Source organism: Carassius carassius, chromosome 46 (genome assembly GCF_963082965.1).
Source record: "Carassius carassius chromosome 46, fCarCar2.1, whole genome shotgun sequence".
NCBI classification, from domain to species: Eukaryota; Metazoa; Chordata; class Actinopteri; order Cypriniformes; family Cyprinidae; genus Carassius; species Carassius carassius.
The window spans coordinates 25,317,700-25,340,220 of NC_081800.1; the positions used below are offsets into that span (position 1 = coordinate 25,317,700).

At 34.4% G+C, this 22,521-nt stretch overlaps 1 pseudogene; it reads right to left on the reverse strand.

Moving 5' to 3' along the window:
• Nucleotides 1–764: 764 nt before the first annotated feature.
• On the reverse strand, nucleotides 765–21,663 carry LOC132129552 (beta-catenin-like protein 1; annotated as a pseudogene).
• Between the last annotated feature and the right edge of the window lie 858 nt (nucleotides 21,664–22,521).

Here is a 22,521-nt window from a genome sequence, read left to right on the forward strand (position 1 = left end):
CAGGAGGGGGAGAAGTCGTCGCCCGGGACCCGGGTCGCGTCCTCCGCTGTGGATGCACCCAGGGTCCGTGGTGTCTCGGCGTCGCAGTGAAGGACATCTGGGAAGATCGCGTCCTGGGTGCACCGGGCCTGTGCAGAGAAACACACGGAGTAGACGTGGTGGGACTGTTAGCAGATCGCTGTATACTTACCCCGGACTTGTGAGCGTCAGCCCGGGATGATTCCAGCGCGGCTCTCCGCTCTCTCAGCTGGGCCTGCCTCACCTCCAGGTCGCGAATCTGCTTTCCCACGGCCTCGAGCTCGAGCTGCACAGAGTGGAGACATTCATCCGCCATTAAAGCAAGTAACAGTGAGTACAGCAGTGGTAATGTGTGTGAATAGAGTATTAGCAATGTAAGCGCAGTTAGCTGCAACCACGCCGCTGATGCTAACGGGCTAAAAGCTAATAGCGGACCCGGGAGATCAAAATAAAACTACTAATAGCGAGGCGCTCTGATTGTTTTTGTTGTAGAATACAATAGAGGATATATTCACACGTTATATAAACGGAAACGATGATGTATAAAATTGATTTTTGAGTTAAAAATAGTCAATGAAAAGAATATAGTGACGGAGCTCAAACGCAGTACAGCCGCCAACAACAAACAGGAAGTCTGAAATGCAATGAGATTTTAAACGGAGCCCAACAGTGAGGTTTTTGACCTGTAAGAGCTGATGAGAAAGTGTGTGCAAATCAGCACCTTTAGAGTAAAAGTTGATCAGCGTTCAGCTGTAAAGTGGAGTGGAGCGAGCGGGAAGCATGTTGAGTGTCCGACCTGCAGATCCCACAGTGACGTTTGAGTCTGGTAGGTCTGCTCTTATCTTCACTTCTCGCTGAGGAGAAACTGCCAATCAAGTGTGAATCTTACGTCCTTCTCTCCTTCGATCTTTTGTCTGCGAGCTGAACGGCTTGCAGGTATTTAAAATGCAGCTCCATGAGTCTGTCGATCTGCAGAAGAGAGTGAACGAGGGCGAGCGTGTTACAAACACAAGATGTGCTTTAGGACACGCATTTGTGTTCGGAGAATGATTTAACTGCGGCGAACAAGACGAATGGTGTCTGTGTTAGTTAAAGACAAGCAGAAGCATTCGTCATCTTCTTCCGGGCAATTCCTGTGACAATCTGAAGACGAACTGAAGCGAGGCATGATGCCCATATGGCCGAAATCTTTTAGCTCGAGAAACGACCCATAATGCACTGCTGCTGTCAGAGTGATGAAACCGGCCCCAGCAGGACTGTGAGGGTTATTTTAAGAGAAGTGACTGCTGAGCGATGGAGACCCCCGGCAGAGACTAAAGGAGACGTATAACACTGGAGAGAACGGCAAACAACAAAATAAAACAAAGGAAATAAAGAACAAGAAATGAAAAAATAAATAAATGCATAAATAAAATAAAATAACAAACAAAACTGGAGGACATAGAGAACAACATATGAATAAATGAAAATGAGTGAATACCAAAAAACTGAAAAAGACAATGGAATATAAAAAAATCAATGAATTAAAAATGAGGTAATTAATTGATAAACTAACAGACAAAGAAAGAAATAGAAATAAATAACCAACAAACAAGAGCAAACTAAACAAAATGTCAGTAAATAAAGAACAAACAAAAGAATGAAAACCAAAAAATCAAAAGAGAAACAAATGAGAGACTAAAGGAATTAATAAAATAATAATAATAATAAAAAAGATCAAACAAAAACCAAAACAAATGGCAGGAAATAAAGAAACCAAATAAAAGAACAAACAGATTAATACATTAAAATGGGTGAACAAGCAACAAACTGAAAAATAAATGAATAGACTTAAAATAAAAAATAAAACCATGCATGATTGTATAAAAGAAGAACATCAAAAGGATAAATGAAAATGAACAAACCAACAAATCAAAAGAGAAATAAATGAGACTATAGGAATTGATAAATCAACAAATAAAAACGACAAAGAAAACAAAAACCAACCAACAAGGCAAGTAAATAACACCAAACGAAAGAACAAACAAAAGAATAAATGAAAACTGACAAACCAACAAATCAAGTGAGAAATAATGAATTAAAAACAATGACAAACAACAGGAGAAAGAACAAAAACCAACAAACAAAAGCAAACCAGACAAAATGGCAAGAAATAAAGAACAAAAAAAATTGTGAAAGTGAAAGAAATGAAAGAAAAAAAGTGAAAACACCCAAAAAAAATTGACTATAGGCTGAGAAATATGATAAGAAAACAAATGAACAAACAAAAGAAAGAGGATTAACAAATAACAAAAAATTGCAAAGAAAAAGTAAACCAATATTTGAAACAAAGAACAAATGTCAAACTCAAAGAAAGAATAGATGAGAGTACAAAAGAACAAATAAAAAAATGAATACATAAAACAAATCCAGCAACAAGCAAACGAAAAACTAACATACTACTGAAAAGCAAAAGAGAAAACAAAGCAAAAACAGGATAATGATAAAAGTTTAAATTGCAGAACTTGTCAACGGTTCAGAGTTTATGAAAAATTTGCAATCATTTAAATTTCTAACCACAGTACATTCCTTTAAATGTTTTTGTGAAAGGCTTTTAATTTTAAGTTTGTAAATTTCTATAATTTCTAGTAAACAAGACGGCAAGGTTTCATTTCTAAAAGAATTAGACGTTATGCTCATCACATGGAGTCACATGGACTCAACACTAGAAACACGTTATATTATATTTATGGCAGCATTAAACCCATCTGCCAGCGAACTCTCCTGAAGCGCTCTTTCCCGTCGTTTTTAGAAGCAGAAGATAATAAAGCCGTACCGTCAGCTGTCTTATTTTTACCCATGATGAAGAACCTTTCCCTTTGAGGTTCTTCATCATGGAGGCGATGATGGAGCACACATGCTCTGCCAGAAGAAAACAAGGCATTAGTGTCCTGATTTAACCATCCATTCACATTACATGAAGTAAAAGCACCGAGCGATGAGCTCTTCTAGACTAGGAAGATCAAACCAACGACAGAGGCTGAACACAAGAGCTTCCACTGCTGAAGTTTCAAACTTTCTCTTTTTGGATTTTCACTTCTGATCAAACGTGGTGAAGAAGAGACGGTAAAACTGCAAAACAAAGCTGAATATGAGAGTCTGAGTTATGCAGAAATGTTCTAGTGCTCTTTTTGTTGTCTGGGTGATCTCAATCTATGCTTATATGGCCTTTGAATCACTTTTTGTTAAGGCTATTTGGGTTTAATAAACTACTGATCAGAATAAGGGTTGGTAAGATTTTGTACTTTTTTTCTTTTTTTATAAAGAAGTCTCTTCCACTCACCATTTATTTGATTTAAAAATACAGTAAAAACAGTAAAATTCTGAAATATTATTACAATTTAAAATAATGGATTTCTATGCAAATTTATTTTAAAATGTAATTTATTTCTATGATCAAAGCTGTATTTTCAGCATCATTACTCCAGACTTCAGTGTCACATGATCTTCAGAGTCATTCTAATATGATGATTTGCTGCTCAAGAAACATTTCTGATGGTTAACAAAGTTTAACATTTTATGGAAACTGTGATGCATTTTATTTTTCAGGATTTTTAATGCATAGAAGTCTTCAAAAAAGCCTTCGATATTATACTTGTCTTAACTGCCCCCTTTGAATAATTTTCATCTACTGCTACAAACAGTAAAGTTTTGTGGAAAGCATCCACACAGAGCCAAAAGTTATAATTTACTCAAAACATAAAAAGAGCAATTGCTGAAGAACTGGCTGTGACTGCCTCAGATAACTGCTGCAAATGGAAAATACGATGCTGCACGAAAAGCTTTCATGAACGTGGAGTGAAGTGTGTGAAGGTCCTATAAAAACACACTAATGAGGAAGCATTAGAGCGGAGTCAAACAAGACATCAGACACAACCACAAAACTGATCTGACGGCTTATTTCCCTTCAAGTAAGAATGAGTCAATCATAAAGGACTCAAGCACTGTAAAAGAACACACCGAATACTTCCTAAAGGAATAGTTCACATAAAAATGAACATTTGCACAAAACTTACTTCTTCTCAGGTCATCTGAGAATAGGATGAGTTTGTTTCTTCATCAGGTTTGGAGAAATGTAGCATTGCATCAGTGTCTCATCAATGGATGCTTTGCAGTGAATGGGTGCCGTCAGAATGAGAGTCCAAACAGCTGATAAAAGCACAAGTTAAAACGTCTTAATGATGGATTTGTTTCTTACAAACACAGTGTTTGGCTTCACAAGATGTTAACTGATGGACTGGAGTGGCTGTGTTTTATATAGATGTTTTTATCAGCTGTTTGGACTCTCATTCTGACGGCACCCATTCACTGCACAGCATCCGTTGATGAGACACTGATGCAATGCTACATTTCTCCAAATCTGATGAAGAAACAAACTCTATTTATGGCTGAAAATATTAATGCACTTCAACATTGTTTGATCTTCACTTATTCACTGGGTGAGTGCTTGATGATGATTATTCTGTACCAAACAACATTTGACGTCCTCAATAACATTATGTCCATTAGAGTTATTCTTCATCAGGTTAAAAAAAATCAATATTTAAAAGCTATCTCGCACAAGCATTCAAAATCCATAACCAGACGGCCTTGATAAAACCATTTAATTTGGCCTTGGCCTCCTCCTCCGCTGAATACAAATGAGTTTAAACATCAGGCCGCATGCATCTCTTAACAAACACATTACGCATGCTAATGCCGCGGGTAAACGGAGGCGACACATTAATCAACAGACGCGAGAGAGGAAGTGCTCGGTCAGCACTGCGATGTCGAGGGTCTTCAAGGCGACTCTGAGGAGCGTGAGCAGCCACCAGGAGCGAGGGAGGAAAAGTGAATGTTATTAGTGTCTGGGGTGAGGAATACAGCCACAGGGAGCGGATGAGAGGAGAGAGGTGCAGGCTAGAGGTCTGAGATAAGTGTGTTATCTCACAGCTCTGCCGCGGGAAAGCTTTTGTCATCATTACACACAGGAAACAGGACTCGGATACACAGCTACATCACTCATGGAGTGATGTAACAACACGGAGAAAGGCCATTGGCTGGCGAGTCATGAAAGAGGCGGGACATCCAATGGGGGCGGTACTAATGAAAGGCTAAATGAAAATACAAAGAATGGGAAGTTTAATCAGACCATTTTAGCTTCGGTAATATACTGTGATTTGTCATTTGAGAGTCATTAACATTTTCACAATTAAAAATACATCCACTGTAAACTGATTTTTTTTTTTATTCAAGTATTCATTAAAAAAAAAAAAAAAAAAATATATATATATATATATATATATATATATATATATATATATATATGATAAATAATTGTTTTTATAGAAAATTTATTTTATAAAATATTAATTTCGAAATTATAATAAATAATAAAATAAATATAATAAAAATGCATTATACGCATATACAAATAATACATTTTTTATATATATACAATTATTTTTTTTAAAAACTAATTATACATAAAAAAGCACTAATTTGTAAAAAATTATAATTTAGAAACTATAATAGAAATATATATATATATATGATTAATAAATAAACTATAATGTTTAAACATCTATTTATAAATTATATAAACAATTATTATATCTTAAAGTATCAATTATAATTAATACAAATAAATCAAACCTATGCAAATAATTAAACAAAATTAATTAATAAAAGTAAATTATTTATTATTAAAATAAAGTAAATATATTTGTGGAAATATAACTGAAAAATATTTATAATTGAAAATATACATGCAATTAATAAGTAATGTATATATGAATAATAAATATGTATATTTTTTAAACTGACAAATTGATTTATGAATTATATTTATAAAAGAAAATATTAATTTAGAATTTGTATTTATAAAAATGCATTACACACATATGCATATAATTAATAAAGAATTAATACATTGTCGAAAAAATATCAATGCCGTCATTTTTTTTTTTTATTGTAAAGTTCTTCATACAAAGCTTCATGCATGTGCCTTCAGCAGACATGATGTACTGCACAATAGACCTGCTTTTACTGTGCTTTAAAATAGTTTTTGTCCTTTTAAGAGTTTAACAAACTCAATACTCGCTCACAGAAAAAAGATGCATGATGCAACACGATGCGTGAATAAATGACCATTTGCATTTTTGGCCGAACAATGCTTTTAAGAGCTTGCTTGGGATTTCAAAACTGCTCTCAAGGACTGAGCAATAAATATTCCTACATCTGCACGCTTTGAGAAATACGACATGAAGAGATACATGATCCAAAACTCTTATATGTGACTACATTATATCTTCTCCATAGAGAGGCGACACAAAAATGTTTTGTTACAGTTCAAGAAAATCCCTGGAAACAAAGCGGATTATCACAATATCATGGTATGAATCTGCAGCAAAAGAACTGCTCATTTTCAATAATGAATCCATTAGCCAAACCTTTGAGGACGGCGTAACAATGATCCGAATCCACGTTTCATTTCAGACGGGAGAATTAACAGAGCTCTGGAGATCAGCGCAATTACACTGACGCTTTTGATCCAATTCAGCGCAGCGATTCAAGCACTTCCTGCAATTACTAGAGATTAAAAAGCAGTTAAAAGACAATCAATAGAAATAAATGAAGTGCTGCTGCTCCCCTCCGCCATCAGTTTGGTTCACATTTGGCCAATTTTGAGTCACTTTCAAAACGTCGAAGCAAATGGGTTTGTTTGTCTTAAACATTGTCTTACATCTCTCCAAAGAATGATTATTCTCTGAAAGGAGACATTCAGACAAACCACTCGAGTAAATTAGTCACAAACAGGAAGTTTTTAGATGCAGGAGTCAGAATCAGGCTTATTAGAGTTACATTACAAAATAAATAAAATAGCTTGAAATAAAATGAAAATTATCAGAGAAAAAATAATCAAATAAATAAAAAAAACAGATAAAAAGTTTAATCATTTAATTTAACTTCATTTACTAATATAACTAAAACTGAAATAAATTAATGGCAACCTATACAGACAATAAAAATGACAAAACAATTAAAATGTTAACTAAAAATGAAAACAAAACAAAAACAATTCAAAATAATAATAATAAAACTATAATAGTATCTCAATTATACAAAAATAATTTAATTATCCACTAAAAATTTAAATTCATTGCTTGAAACAAAATAAATGGTAATGGAAATAAAAAATAAAATAAAATAAAAAACAAGTTATTTCAGCAGTTTAACTTGATGCACTAAAAAAAACTAAAGTAAAACTGAAATAACATAAAACAATTTGAAAATGCCAAACACACAACAAAACTACTTTAACTTTAAAATTAAAATGTATAATATAAAAATAAAAACTAAGTTGTATTAATTTTTATTAAAACATTTCTTTTGCTTGAAATAAAATGAACATTAACTGAAATAATATATGAAAAAAGCTTACGCTTATTTCTGTTTTTCATTTAGTTTAAGTAAATGAAATAAACTAAAAGTGTACTTACACTAATTAAATATACTAATAAAAATTATAAAAATGACAAAAGCTCAACATAACTACTAAAATCTTAACCCAAAAAATTTAAATGGAAAATATTAAAAAATAAAAAATAGTTTTAAATATAGTGTTTCAGTGATAAAATAACTAGTCGGAATTATCCACCGAAAATAAACAATTTATAACAATACATTGTTGCTTGAAATAAAAAGTAAAAAACATAATCTTTTCAGCTACACTCATTTACAGTTAAATCTGAAAAAAAATGCAATGCAAACGTTATAGATAAGGGATAATAACAAACAAAATAAACTATTAAAAGTGGAACCAAAATGAAAACAGAAAATAAAGTAACAAATGATTATAAATATATAAAAAAAATGATGATGGTATCTTAAAGGGTTAGTTCACCCAGATAGCAAATTTATGTAATTAATAACTTACCCTCATGTTGTTCCAAACCCGTGAGACCTCGGTTCATCTTCGGGACACAGTTTAAGATATTTTAGATTTAGTCCGAGAGCTCTCAGTCCCTCCATTGAAGCTGTGTGTACGGTCTACTGTCCATGTCCAGAAAGGTAAGAAAAACATCATCAAAGTAGTCCATGTGACATCAGAGGCTCAGTTAGAATATTTTGAAGCATCGAAAATACATTTTGGTCCAAAAGTAGCAAAAACTACGACTTTATTCAGCATTGTCTTCTCTTCCGTGTCTGTTGTGAGCATAGACTGTATAAAAACATGGACGTAGTGTCCGTGACGTCACCCGTAGACTACTGAAGAGAGTTTTTGAAGCCTAAAGTGTGTAGAGCGGGCCGTCGCCATCTTGGCAGCGCGTCACCGCGCGACTCTCCCGGACAATTAAAAATGGGCAAAAAGGCGGGAGCTAGTTGCTGTAGCCACGCCCACCTAGCACGACGGCAGTGTCAGCAGCGGCAATCTCCCTGTCACTCAAGTGGCCACGCCCTTAATTATGCAGAACTTTAAGTCTTAATATAATTTAAACGGATGAGTTATAAAAAAATTCACCCCCCTCACAGTTGTCATGAAGGGCAAAATTAGCTATTTAGACCAAAATCATTTTTTGAACCAGGCTGTAAACATGTTTTTTCCAGCTGTAAAGTTGGGCTTTTTAACATGGGGAGTCTATGGAACTGACTCCCTTTTGCAGCCAGCCTCAAGCGGCCAGTCGATGAATTGCAGTTTTAGTCACTTCCTTATTGGCCTCACGAGAGAGAGCGGGAGGTTGGCGCTCGGTTGTGAGAGAGAGTTCAAAACAAAGCGGTCTGGATATCCGGTTTGCCAACGAATCATTCAGTTCACCAAATCGAACTGAATCGTTTTAAACGGTTCGCATCTCTAATACGCATTAATCCACAAATGATTTAAGCTGTTAACTTTTTTAATGTGGCTGACACTCCCTCTGAGTTAAAACAAACCAATATCCCGGAGTAATGCATTTACTCAAACAGTACACTGACTGAACTGCTGTGAAGAGAGAACTGAAGATGAACACCGAGCTGAGCCAGATAACAAACAAAAGACTGACTCGTTCACGAGTGAAGAATCGGTTGCATCGGTTTTCGGATCACCAGTAGTTCTTTCTGACAGTTCGATTCAATAAATCGGTTGAAGAAAACGGTTCACCGGTTCTTTTGCGCTCGACGTAATGGCGTCATTTGCGATGATTGCCCTTGATTCAAGCCTTCGGTTTACCCGCGCTCATAACATTAGCCCAGAATCAGTTCAGAATCAATCACCAAAAGAATCAGTTCGGTTCAGACGCTCTGTGTGTCGGTCTGCTTCACCCTGAATCACACATACGCAGTGTCATCAGCTCCTCGGTTCTCGAATCGGACACGTCTGACAGAAACGGTTCTTGACTCGAGAACGAGTCAATCTTTTGTTCATTATCTGTCTCGGCTCGGTGTTCATCTTCAGTTCTCTCTTCACAGCAGTTCAGTCAGTGTACTGTTTGAGTAAATGCATTACTCCGGGATATTGGTTTGTTTTAACTCAGAGGGAGTGTCAGCCACATTAAAAAAGTTAACAGCTTAAGTCATTTGTGGATTAATGCGTATTGGAGACGCGAACCGTTTAAAACGATTCAGTTCGATTTGGTGAACTGAATGATTCGTTCGTGAACCGGATATCCAGCTGCTTTGATTTGAACTCTCTCTCACAACAGACTGATATGACTGCTGAATAAAGTCATAGTTTTTGCTATTTTTCGACCAAAATGTATTTTCGATGCTTCAAAATATTCTAACTGACCCTCTGATGTCACATAAACTACTTTGATGATGTTTTTCTTACCTTTCTGGACATGGACAGTAGACCGTACACACAGCTTCAATGGAGGGACTGAGAGCTCTCGGACTAAATCTAAAATATCTTAAACTGTGTCCCGAAGATAAACTGAGGTCTCACGGGTTTGAAACAACATGAGGGTGAGTTATTAATTACATAAAATGCTATCTGGTTGAACTAACCCTTTAATGGCACTACAAGAGTGTCTTGGGCCCTAAAAATAACATTGGTGAAAATGATCCAGGATTATCGGGCCCTGTCAGGGAGTTTATTTTGTGCTATCCTGAGGATATTCATCATCCACCGCCCGAAGAGTCAGACAGAACCTGGAGCGATGTTTCTGTGACCCTCATCCCGAGTGCTTCCCTGAGTCTCAGCCACACACACACACACACACACACACACAAACACTCTGGAGAAAACAGCCAAACGCTTTCAAGGCCTTTGTAAACTAGTAAGTTTAAATTGCTTGATGAGTTCAAAGTTCACGGCGACCGTGAGACAGATGTCCAGCGTGTCACGTCTCAGAGAAATCTTATCTCACTCCCGTCGGCGTTCACACATCATTAGCTAAAACACATCCTGATCATTTCTCCATTCTTCCGCTCTCCAGCTCAACAACATGCAATTATTCTGCCGAAGCGGCTCTTGTCACGCTCTTGTGCTCGAGTCTGTCAGGACTGTTTACCTGCCGACGGTCCACTTCAGTCCTCTACACAAAAGAAAGACGCCGCTAATTTGTTTGGTGATTAACGCTGCAGAAGTTTAGCTCAAGTTTGAACTTTTTATGTTGTTCTTCCCAGTTCTTTTAAACTATTATCCATCAATAAAAGACTTGCACACAATGCAGTAGTGCAGAAGACATAATGTTGCTTTGCTAAATCTTTCTGGTCTGTTTGCAAACGCAAAGCGCGCTTTCTTATCAGCTAATTACGAATGCTAATGCGAGCGCGTGGTGGAGTCAATACATTTCAGAGAGGGGTTTACAGGGATCAGACTAAACTTCCTCAAGCTTAGCCGTTTAATTACTCAAACTCTCAGTCGTCAAAGCTGGTAATTAATTAAAGCACTGCATCTTCCTTTTGGTGTGAAGAATTAAGATGCTAATCTCATATTTCGCATGACAACGTCATAATACAAGCGTTTCCTTACACAACAAACAAACCAATTTACAAAAATAAAAAATGGGCGCAAGTGTTGCTTTTTATTTTCAAGGATAAACGATAACTTTTCTGGACAAATTTGATAAATTGGGACATGCAAATATATTTTACACATATGCAGATTTAAATAATTTAATTTGGGTATAAATTTATATTCAATAAATTTATATTCAAATAGCTTTTTAATTTTTGGTCTATATATGTATAGGAATATAAGCAGGAATTAATTATATTAACATTAAAATAGAAATACATTTATTTTAAATTGTGATAATATTTCACTGTTTAACTGATTTTTATGTATTTTTGATCAAATAAATGCAGGAGATACTTCTTTCAGAAACATAAAAAATCTTACTGTTCCCAAACTTTTGAACAGTAGTGTTTATTTATGGGAAAGGTGCTTAATTGTCATGCAAAAATGGTAAACTGAAAATAAAAATTAAATAATTACATACTTAGAACAATATACTTACGGATTAATTTATATTAAATAACCAGTAATAAAGTGTTTTACCAATCCGTGTTTAGTCCTCCTCTTTTAAGATGTTTTGGATGAAATCATCTGCTGAATGCATACATGTAAATGCAAAGAGATCTGGGAAGTTAAGAAACTATTTTATAATGTTGCAGTTAGTCTTAGGCTGCAATGTCAGCTGACTTTGCTTAAAAAAAAATAATAATAATTTTGCATTCAAATTAAAGATGCCATCATTTATTCATCATCTGAAGCTGAATAAATAATCTTTCCATTGATGCATGGTTTGTTAGGATCAGACAATATTTGGCTGAGATGCAACTATTTTAAAAAAAATCGAAATATTGAGAAAATCTTTAAAGGTGTCCGAATGAATTCTTAGCAATGCATATTACCAATCAAAGATTAAGTTTTGATATATTTACAGTAGGAAATGTACAAAATATCTTCAAGGAACATGATCTTTACTTAAAATCCTAATGATTTTTGGGATAATAATTTTAACCCATACTATGTATTTTTGGCTATTGCATCGACTGAAGACTGCTTTTAAAAATAAGGTCCATTTCGGCTTGATTTCAGACAGGACTCTTTCCACACTTTCCATTTGCATCTTACACATTCATATCCATCAAACTCTCTTACTCTAGTGTGCAAGCACATGAAATTACAGCAGAAGTGAGATGCATCCTCTCTCTCTCTCATCGCAGGTCTCTAATAAGCATTAAGAATAATATGAGGAGCTTATTTGTATCGCTGTGGCAAAACAATAAGAGCAGCAGCGGCAGAGCTTTCCTCCCCGCTGAATAAACCGCCGGCTGAACTGTAAATAATAGCCCAGAAAACGATATTACTGTGAACTCGCCGTCATATTACAAAGGCCTGTGTGTGTGTGTGTGTGTGTGTGTGTGTGTGTGTTCAGAGCTAATTGAGCAACTCCACCAAACTAAATCCATTTCAAAAAGAATGAAACTAGTGAGAAATAATATTGAACTGGAAACAAAACAGAGCTGCAACGGAGAAAGAGAAACCTTGACAAACCTTCATGCTGCTTGTCCGATATCCCCACTTTCTTCATCTTCTTGGGCGTCTTCATGAACGGAGGGAATGTGGTCCGCAGGCCCAGGATGTCCACAAACCTGTGACAGTTATCTGACCACTCTGGATTGATCACCCCATAGTCCAAGACCTTCAGGGCGCTGACTCGAGACATCTTCTCCCTGAACACACATATAATGAGAAATATAGCATTGGCACACTTTAAAGGGATAGTTCCCCCAAAAATGAAAATTATGTCATTAATAACTCACCCTCATGTCGTTCCAAACCCGTAAGACCTCCGTTCATCTTCGGGACACAGTTTAAGATATTTTAGATTTAGTCCGAGAGCTCTCAGTCCCTCCATTGAAGCTGTGTGTACGGTCTACTGTCCATGTCCAGAAAGGTAAGAAAAACATCATCAAAGTAGTCCATGTGACATCAGAGGCTCAGTTAGAATATTTTGAAGCATCGAAAATACATTTTGGTCCAAAAATAGCAAAAATGATGACTTTATTCAGCATTGTCTTCTCTTCCGTGTCTGTTGTGAGAGAGTTCAAAACAAAGCAGTTTGTGATATCCGGTTCACGAACGAATCATTCGATGCAACCAGATCTTCTTGAACCAGTTCACCAAATCGAACTGAATCGTTTTAAACAGTTCGCGTCTCCAATACGCATTAATCCACAAATGACTTAAGCTGTTAACTTTTTTAATGTGGCTGACACTCCCTCTGAGTTAAAACAAACCAATATCCCGGAGTAATTCATTTACTCAAACAGTACACTGACTGAACTGCTGTGAAGAGAGAACTGAAGATGAACACCGAGCCGAGCCAGATAACGAACAAAAGATTGACTCGATGCATCAAAAACTGTTATTGACAAATTCAAGAATAATATATATTTTTTTAAATTTCACTTCAAAACTTTTATTAAACAATATTATATTTTAAAAAGAAAATGTCTAAGTACATAAATAAAAGCAATTAAATACCATCTATTTTTGCAAGATAAATGTTTTTTAAAAATGAACATTAGTGCACTTTGAGTCAAATAATTTCATGGTATCAAAAATAATACATATAACGTAATAATTTATTATTATGAATAACAAAATAATATAACACTTTGATTATATTGCAACATTAGAAAATATAATAAAGTAGCAAATTAAATTAAATATTATTTATATGTAACTATATATGTATACACACATTAAACTAAATAACAAATATATTATATTCCACGCATTTGCAAATAAAGAAAATAAATTATCAGAATTTCATTATACAATATTATATGGCATATAAAATATAAAGTATAATATATAATATTACCATTACTTATGACAAAAATAATAATACTAATTGTAATGCACACATTTACTAAAAATATTAAGAGTAATTTTAATTTATATAATAAAAACCATGATTGTTAATTTTACTAATAAACAAATAGTCTAACCCTAACAACTAATGACTTAAAAAAGTTGTTTTTTTTTAACTTTTTTTTCTGTAATTCTTGTAGTTTCTTTTTTTTCTGCAAAGTAATTTGAATTGTTAATAAACAAACCTGTCTTGGCTAAAATAGGACATGAGAGCGAAAGACCTTGGACTTCAAGAAACACAAGCAGAAGCATGTTTTAGAAAAAGAAAACTGATGTTCATTCACAAAGCCTTTGTCTCTATTTCTTCACTTTACTCATTCATGAGTTGTTCTGAAGTCTAGGAGGACACTGTATAAATGTTCTCCTGGTTTGTATAAAACAAAACCTGATCTAAACAGCATGTAGGAGTCTGAAAGGGCTCTGCGGGAGAGGACTGTACAGATGGAAGCTGACTATCATTGCCTCTCTCGCTGTCCGTCATACTGCCACTTCCTTCATTCATCAGCCAATGACAAACAACAGTTTATCTACACCACGGGGAAACATTTCACATGTCTAAGAGACGCAGAGAAAACATAAACATAAAATAAAAATCACATTTAAAACTATTACTTAATAGTGAAACTCAATAAGTTAGGGAACATATACTGTAGCTGTCAATCAGAGACAGACCTGAGCATGAGGTTCATGAGCTGAAGCCCCGCCCCCCTGAGGAAACGAACACGATTGGCTGGAAGCATGAGGCATGAACAGAGGCCATCAAACAGATTCTCCATCATTTCCTGTTCCTCCGGCGTGGCTGGATTATGATGCTTTAACACCTGCAAGGAGAACGTTAATAGGATCTCACAAAAAAAAAAAAAAATTAAATGCAAGAAATGTAATCAAACAAATAAATAATAAAGCCTTGTATGAAGATTTGATGAGCACACTGTGCTTGTCATCAAAATCAAGGATTATCAGTAACCTCATAAAAATGTTAATGAATACAATTAAAAACCTTTAAATAAATAGAAATGAAAGAAAAAGTCAAATTGTCATGAAAATTAAGTATTAATTAACAATAATCTTGTAAAAAAAAAAGTTAATGGATAAAATAATGAAATGCATTTTAAATTAACAGGAAGGAAGGAAGGAAAGATACAGACAAACAGCAACAAACATTACATAACATTTTATCATTTCAATATTTGATAAAAAAAAATAAGATTATTCAGCTGAACTCATAAAACAATTCAATTTACTGCAGTTTTAACAATAATAGGGCCCTATGTTTAATCTTTTATCAAACTCATTATCATCAAAAATAGCAGTAATCCAATGAATTTATTACTTTGAAAAGTAGAGTAAAATCAGCAATGTAGCAGTGGCTATAAACTTGAGCATGAATGTAATCCACTGGAGTCTGTAATAAACCCATGCACAGCCAATCAAAGCAATCCTTCTCTTATTTGTACTTTCTGTCATTATTTTGCAGCAGGATAGCCAGTATTTCACTGCAGTACAGCTTATTGGCATCAAAATGCATCTTGGCCTGTTTGGGAACACAACAAACACACAATTTCAATGGCTTTGGCAGCAGCGTCCCATTCGATCTGTGTGCCGTCTTCTCTATTGTCAGTGTAATTGCTGGTGTGCTGGATTCATGGAAGTCTTCAGGGAGCATTAAGACTCGAACAGCATGACGCTCTTACTCCAGCAGCCAGCGGTAAATCTGAGGAGGATTTCACCTCACGTGGATAAAACACATTGTGAATGGTGGCAGCAGGCCTACAGCTCTCATGAAAATCTTAAATCCAGCTCAAAAAATAAAAAAGGTCAAGTTAAATCCATCATAACGTACAGCCAGCTGACACTGTGTGTTCACTTCGAGGAAAAAAGACTTAAGTTATTTTAAAATATATATACATCTCGCTTGACTTTGAACTTAAAGGTGAAGTGTGTAATGTTTTTGATGTCTTTCCCAGTTTAATGCAGAGTCATTTCTAAGTAAGCTACTCCGAGTTTAACAGAGTGAAATAAGTGGAAACATTAATGCACTTTTAAAATCAGATTTATTTATTATTATTTACAGGTTTTGCTTAATTGGCTTTGCTTGATTTATTATGGTAACTATGCATGACTTTGCACGGTCAGCGAGCTGCTTTATTATTTGCATTTATGCATTTATTTTTTCATGCATTCATTTATGCATTTTTGGAGGGAAGCTGCAAGTGTGTCATATCTGTGCACGGAATTGCAAAAATAATGAGTCAGACATGGTCAAGTTGGACCAATGTAAATAAATTAATAAATACTGTTTACTTGTATATATATATATATATATATTATTTAAAATGCATAAGTGCTTAAGTAAATGCACAAATGAAAAAATAAATAAAAATGCAAACATAATATGCAAAATACAGTACATAAACAAATGCAAAAATTGCATGCATTCTTAAATGCTTCAGTAATGATAAATGCCAAAATCGTAAACAAATGTCTAAATAAGAATGCATAAATAAATACATAAATGCTAAATAAATTAATGCAAAAATTGCATACATTCTGGAGCAGTGGGCAGCCATTTATGCTGCGGCGCCCGGGGAGCAGTTGGGGGTTCGATGCCTTGCTCAAGGGCACCTAAGTCGTGGTATTGAAGGTGGAGAGAGAACTGTACATGCACTCCCCCCACCCGCAATTCCTGCCGGCCCGGGACTCGAACTCACAACCTTTCGATTGGGAGTCCGACTCTCTAACCATTAGGCCACGACTTCCCTAAACAAATGTCTAAATAAGAATGCATAAATAAATACATAAATGCTAAATAAATAAATGCAAAAATTGCATACATTCTGAAATGCTTCAATAATGATAAATATAAACACAATTTATATAACATAAATGCTGAATAAATAAATACATTAATAGATAGCCAAAAATTGAATACACAATTAAAATATAAAAATAAATAAAATGCATAAATAAACAAACCAGCCAGACTGAGAACAAGCTGTACGTCTGTGCCAAGTTTAGTGGAGGTAGTTTGAAAACTCTTTCCCAGTGTCTGGTCACATGGTTGAGATTTTAATCAAACTTGTGCCATGTTTTTTACAGTAACAGTTTATTGGTTTGTCAAGCCAACATACTAATCAGCCAAACTCTATTATCAGATTTCATCTATTAGCAGACTACATTCATAAAGAGAACAGCACCAATCAGTGAATGGAGTTGCTAGTGGACGTTCCATTATAAGTGATGGGAACTGAGACGGATGGGTGTCTCACCTTGATCCTCTTCAGCAGCCACTGCATCAAACCCTGCTGGGCCGCCTCTGTACACAGACCAGGACGTAACCCGGCCATGTTCTCGATCACAGCTGCCACAGAAAGACAGAGAGACAGAGAGATCTGCTGTTACTGTAAGTGCAAGCCTGTCGTGTGTTGTGTTATGACCTAGTTTCTGCAGTGTCTGCTTCACCTAGTTGCTATGATAACTGATGGAGACACTGCAGAGAGATCAGAAGACGTTCACTCAACACATGAATGCATGAACGCAGAAACCACAGCACTGATTTGACATCCAGAGCTGACAGTAAGGACGACCTGATGACCTGAGGTTTGAGCCATATATTATACATAAGCATACTTGTGTGCAAAAGAGCGAGTGACCGTCAGGTTTGAACAAGCATTTAGAAAACTAAAAACGGGCTCCTGTTAAAATCTTGTGGATTTTATTACATAAATGTGAAATGATAAATATATTCTAATTCTAATTCAATATATTTGTTATATTTTTGTAATAAATAATAATAAATCAATAATAATATTATAACATCTATATTTATTTTTTTAAAGCAAAGTTAAAATTCTGAAATGCAGAATTAAATCCATACATGCACAAATAAATGCATAGATGTAAAAAAAAAAAATACATAAATAAAAATGCATGAACAACTGCATAGACAAATCCTCAATTGCATAAATAAATGTATTAAAACAAAATGCGTAAATAAATACTTGAATGAATGCTTAAATACATAAGATAACAAATAAATGAATTAAATCCTGAAATGCTTAAATAAATGCATAAATAAACACTTAAATGCATAAATGCAAAAATCCTGAAATGCATAAATAAATGCTTGTCTTTAAATGCATAAATAAGACTCAGAACAGGCTACAATAAAACATTTTTGATGGTGCATGTATAAAAATACACATTTTACCTTACATATTTTATATCATATTTGTTTTAGATTTTTATTCATTTTAAACTTGCATTTAAAAAACATTTATGTCAACATAATAGTTATATAAACGTCTTTGAAAATACTATGTGTTTTATTATTACACATTTGAGTAGGTCATACTGAAATATATACAAATATATATATATTATTTTTTGTTGAGTTTCTCACTAGAAGCAATCGTTAGTTCTAAAGCACACGATTCTCAGCAACTACTTTTATGGTATATTTGCTGTCCATTTTGGAGCTCGAAACACCCGGTCACCATAAACTGCAGTTGTATGGAAAAGAGCAAAAGTTTGGGTGAACTATTGCTTTAATAAGAATATTCTTTGCTTGTGACACCATTTAAAAATAGGTTGCTAAAAAAGAAAAAATCTTGCTTTCGCCTTAGGGCCTGAGAAAATGTCACCAGCGTGAGTGAGTAAAAAAAAAAAAAATCTGAACTACAGCCCAGACCAGGAGTAAAAAAAAAAGAGAAAAATGGGACACACAAACCGGAGGAAAGAGTGAGCAAAGGGAACAGCTCTATATGACACATCACAAGGGAGTTCGAGACTCATTTGTATTATAAAAGACTCTGAGGACACCTGATAACTCAATCAGAGGCATGATGGGAGAAAATCTCACAGCGATGAGTGGGAGGAAAAGAGAGCGAGGGTGCGAAATCTCATGAGGAAGGGAAAGAGATTACACAAGAACTGGAACAGCAGAGGAAGACACAGAGGAAATGTGCCGTTTAAATCCATTCAGATAGACCATTTATCTCTCTCTGCAGCTGAACAGGATCTTTCCAGAACCAAACCTGCAAACTCAAGCCATGTGCAGTGTTTCCAACACAAGAAACACCTTTAAAGTGAGCATTTAGGCATTTTCTCCCCTCATTAGATGACATTTGTTTTATTTTAAACATATTCTACCAAAGGTTTGGAATAATTCAGATTTTAATGTTTTTGAAAGAAGTCTCTTAGGCTTTTCAAGGCTTTATTTATTAGATCAAACCTACAGTAAAATCCGTAATAATGTGAAATATTATTATAAATGAAAATATATGCCTTTTATATGAATATCTCTTAAAGTGAAATTTATTTCTGTGATGCACAGCTGAATTTTCAGCATCATTACTTCGATGTCTTCAGAAATCATTCTAATATACTGATTTGCTGCTAATTAATAATAAATGTTTGTTATTATCAATGATGAGAACAGTTGTGGAAACCGTGATACATTTATTTAATCATTCTTTGATGAATAAAGAGTTCAAAATAACACTTATTTGAATTAGATATATCTAAATAAATAAATATGTGAATTTATAAATATCTTTACTGTCACTTTAAAACAATTTAATCCATGCATGTTGAATAAAGGCATTATTAAATGTCATTTTTTCATTTAGAGGAGGGTAAATCTGAAATCCGGTATTTTCTCTGAAAACAAACAGCTGTGCTCGTGAATATCTGGTTTAGTTGCTACAAAGTGTCTTAAAAAACAACAACAATTCTGAATATATTTTAATGTCAAATCCAGAAAATCCAGTGTTTAGTGGTTACTTGTAGTTTGGTAAATAAATAAATGAATGAATGAATAAAACGTATTTAAAATTATTCGTATTAAATTATTTCTAATTACAAACAATTATTATTTGTTATATGTCAGTGCATTTACATTTATGCATTTGGAAGATGCTTTAATCCAAAGTGACCTACACTGTATTCAAGGCACTCATTTTATCAGTTCATGCATTATCAAAAAAAATAAAAATAAATAAACCCATGACTTTGGGACTGATAGCATCATGCTTCACTGCTTGAGCTACTGGAATTTTATATATACACACACATCAAGTATGAAAAAAAAGATCTCTGAATATTTTTCAAAGGCAAGCTTGGCAAAGCCAGAGTTCATCTGTCATCTCTTGTAGTTTGGGAACTTGGAAACACAACTTTTGCTGTGTTTGAAATGTATTATTTTCCTCCTACACAGTATTTGAAAACAATAGTCGAAAAGATGACCTACTTCTCTGTGCATCTGATGGATACTTTACAATCCCATGAGGCCACAGAAGAGGATTTATGAAAGGCACTGAAGCGCTCAAACTCACCCTGGGAGGTCACATGACGTAACAAATTTAATTTATAAATGGGATACTTCAAATCCTTCATTCTGATTGGTTGAACCGCGTTTGAAGCTGAATTACTCTACAAACATACACCTTTGTTTACGTTTGTCTGTTGCTTGTTCGGTGGAAGAATACTGTTTTTTATTAATATCGTTACACTTTATTTGCTCTGTTTTATTTTGTGAGACCTTATACTACGTATATGGAATAACAGTTTAATAAAAGCAATAAACCCCGAGAAGCTGTGGTTTACAGTGAATTTATAACAGCTAAAGGGCGTTGTAAACCACGTCTTCTTGGGGCTTATTGTTTTATCACACTACCCATAAGAACACAGTTTTTTAATGGTTGTGAAGTAAGTTCAAAATCAAATTTAGTATCTACTTAGAGAGTATGCGATCACGGTACAGTACAGTAAAAATACAGTAAAAACTGTAAAATTAGTGAATATTATTACAATTTAAAATAACTGTTTTCTATTGTAATCTATTGTAAACTGTCATTTATTTCTGTGACGCACAGCTGTATTTTCAGCATCATTCCTCCAGTCTTCAGTGTCACATGATCTTCAGAAATCATGAAAATATGATGATTTACTGCTCAAGAAACATTTCTGATTATTAACAATGTTGAAAACAGTTGTGCTGCTTTATATTTTTGCGTAAACTGTAATACATTTGATTTTTTCTGATTCTTTGATGAACAGAAAGTGCAAAAGAAAAGCATTTATTTGAAATAGAAATCTTTTGTAACATTACACATGCCTTTACTTGATCAATTTAATGTATTGTATTTATTTTATAAAAAATATATTTACATTTTTTGTTAAATTTTTTACATTTATATTTTAATAATAAAAAATATGCATTTTATTAAATATACTTTAATGTATATTTAATAATTTTTATATAGATATTTCAAGACCTATTTTGTACCGTTTGTTGTGCTGCCATATAAACAGTTATTCAGCTGTGTAAATGCGTTTTCTCGACACAAATACAAAACGGCAGCAATCAGATGCATGCGGTCCAATCAGCCTCTGATTGTTCACAAGCTCTTCCTGTTTCCTCTGCTCCATCTGACACAAGCAGTGATTGCACAACCTTAACAAAGTCTGGATATGAATGCTGTCTCTCTCTGCTTCTCTCGCAAACGTCAGGCCAAACACGAAGAAGCAGTAATTCATGTCATTTTCTCATAATAATCTCATTGTGCCGCTGGACCGTGACCTGCTAATGCTGGTGAATCAGCCTGTAATCTCCTGTAACGCCACTGATGATGTGTATTCTCTGATTACTAAATATATATTTTCTTACCAGAGCGTCGATGAGCACCTCGGCCCCCTCCTCGCTCTCGTGAAGCGTGATCCTCCACAGCGATGCTGATATGTGCAGAAAACATGGAAGGAATCGCGGAATCCAGTCATAAAAACGGAAATTTACAGTTTAATGCGGAATGGCACTGAATTTGCCAAATTTTGAATGAATTAATCAAAAATAGGTCATTGCACTTACATCAAATCACGAAAATCGCGTCTCCCTTTATTAACACACTGAAGCGCGCGTGACGCTCCGGTGATTTCAGCGTCCGTCGTCTCTCTAAATAAGGACGTGAACAAATGAACAACATCTCCAGAACTGCTCTGACAGTCACTTCATGAGCATTTGACCGTTTGATTTGAGTAAAACTAGCGCCACATCACATACACAGAACTGTAAAGGTACGTCAACCCGTCAAAATAAGTCCGGTTAAAGACTATTGTTCAGGAGAATGTACATAGCCTACTACTAAAAAAAAATCAAAAGGTTTAATCACACAATATTTCTTCCATGTTTTTAATAGTATAGTTTTAATAGTAAATCCCCTTTGTTTACCAAAAGGTTAAGTTTTCAATAATTAAAAGATAAATTAAATTAATGTTTTATGTGTTTAATGTTTAATGTGCATCTCAGAAAATGCTTTATTTTAAACCCCAACTGAATGGCACTTAAATTAACTTAATTCATCTGTCAACTTTATTGTCATTGTTCACAGTACAAGTACAGACAGAGAAACAATGGGTAATAATTAAATGTTTATTTTTGATGTATGCATTGCATTCTATGCATTTAAAAAATTAAAATATATTTTTTCTAAAAAGGGAAACTTAGATGTTAATTTTAAGAGACCCAGGAGTCTTATTTTCTCTTGCATAATTAATATTGCACTTTAATTAAGCAAAAACACATTTTATCCGATTACTCGATTAATCGATGGAAT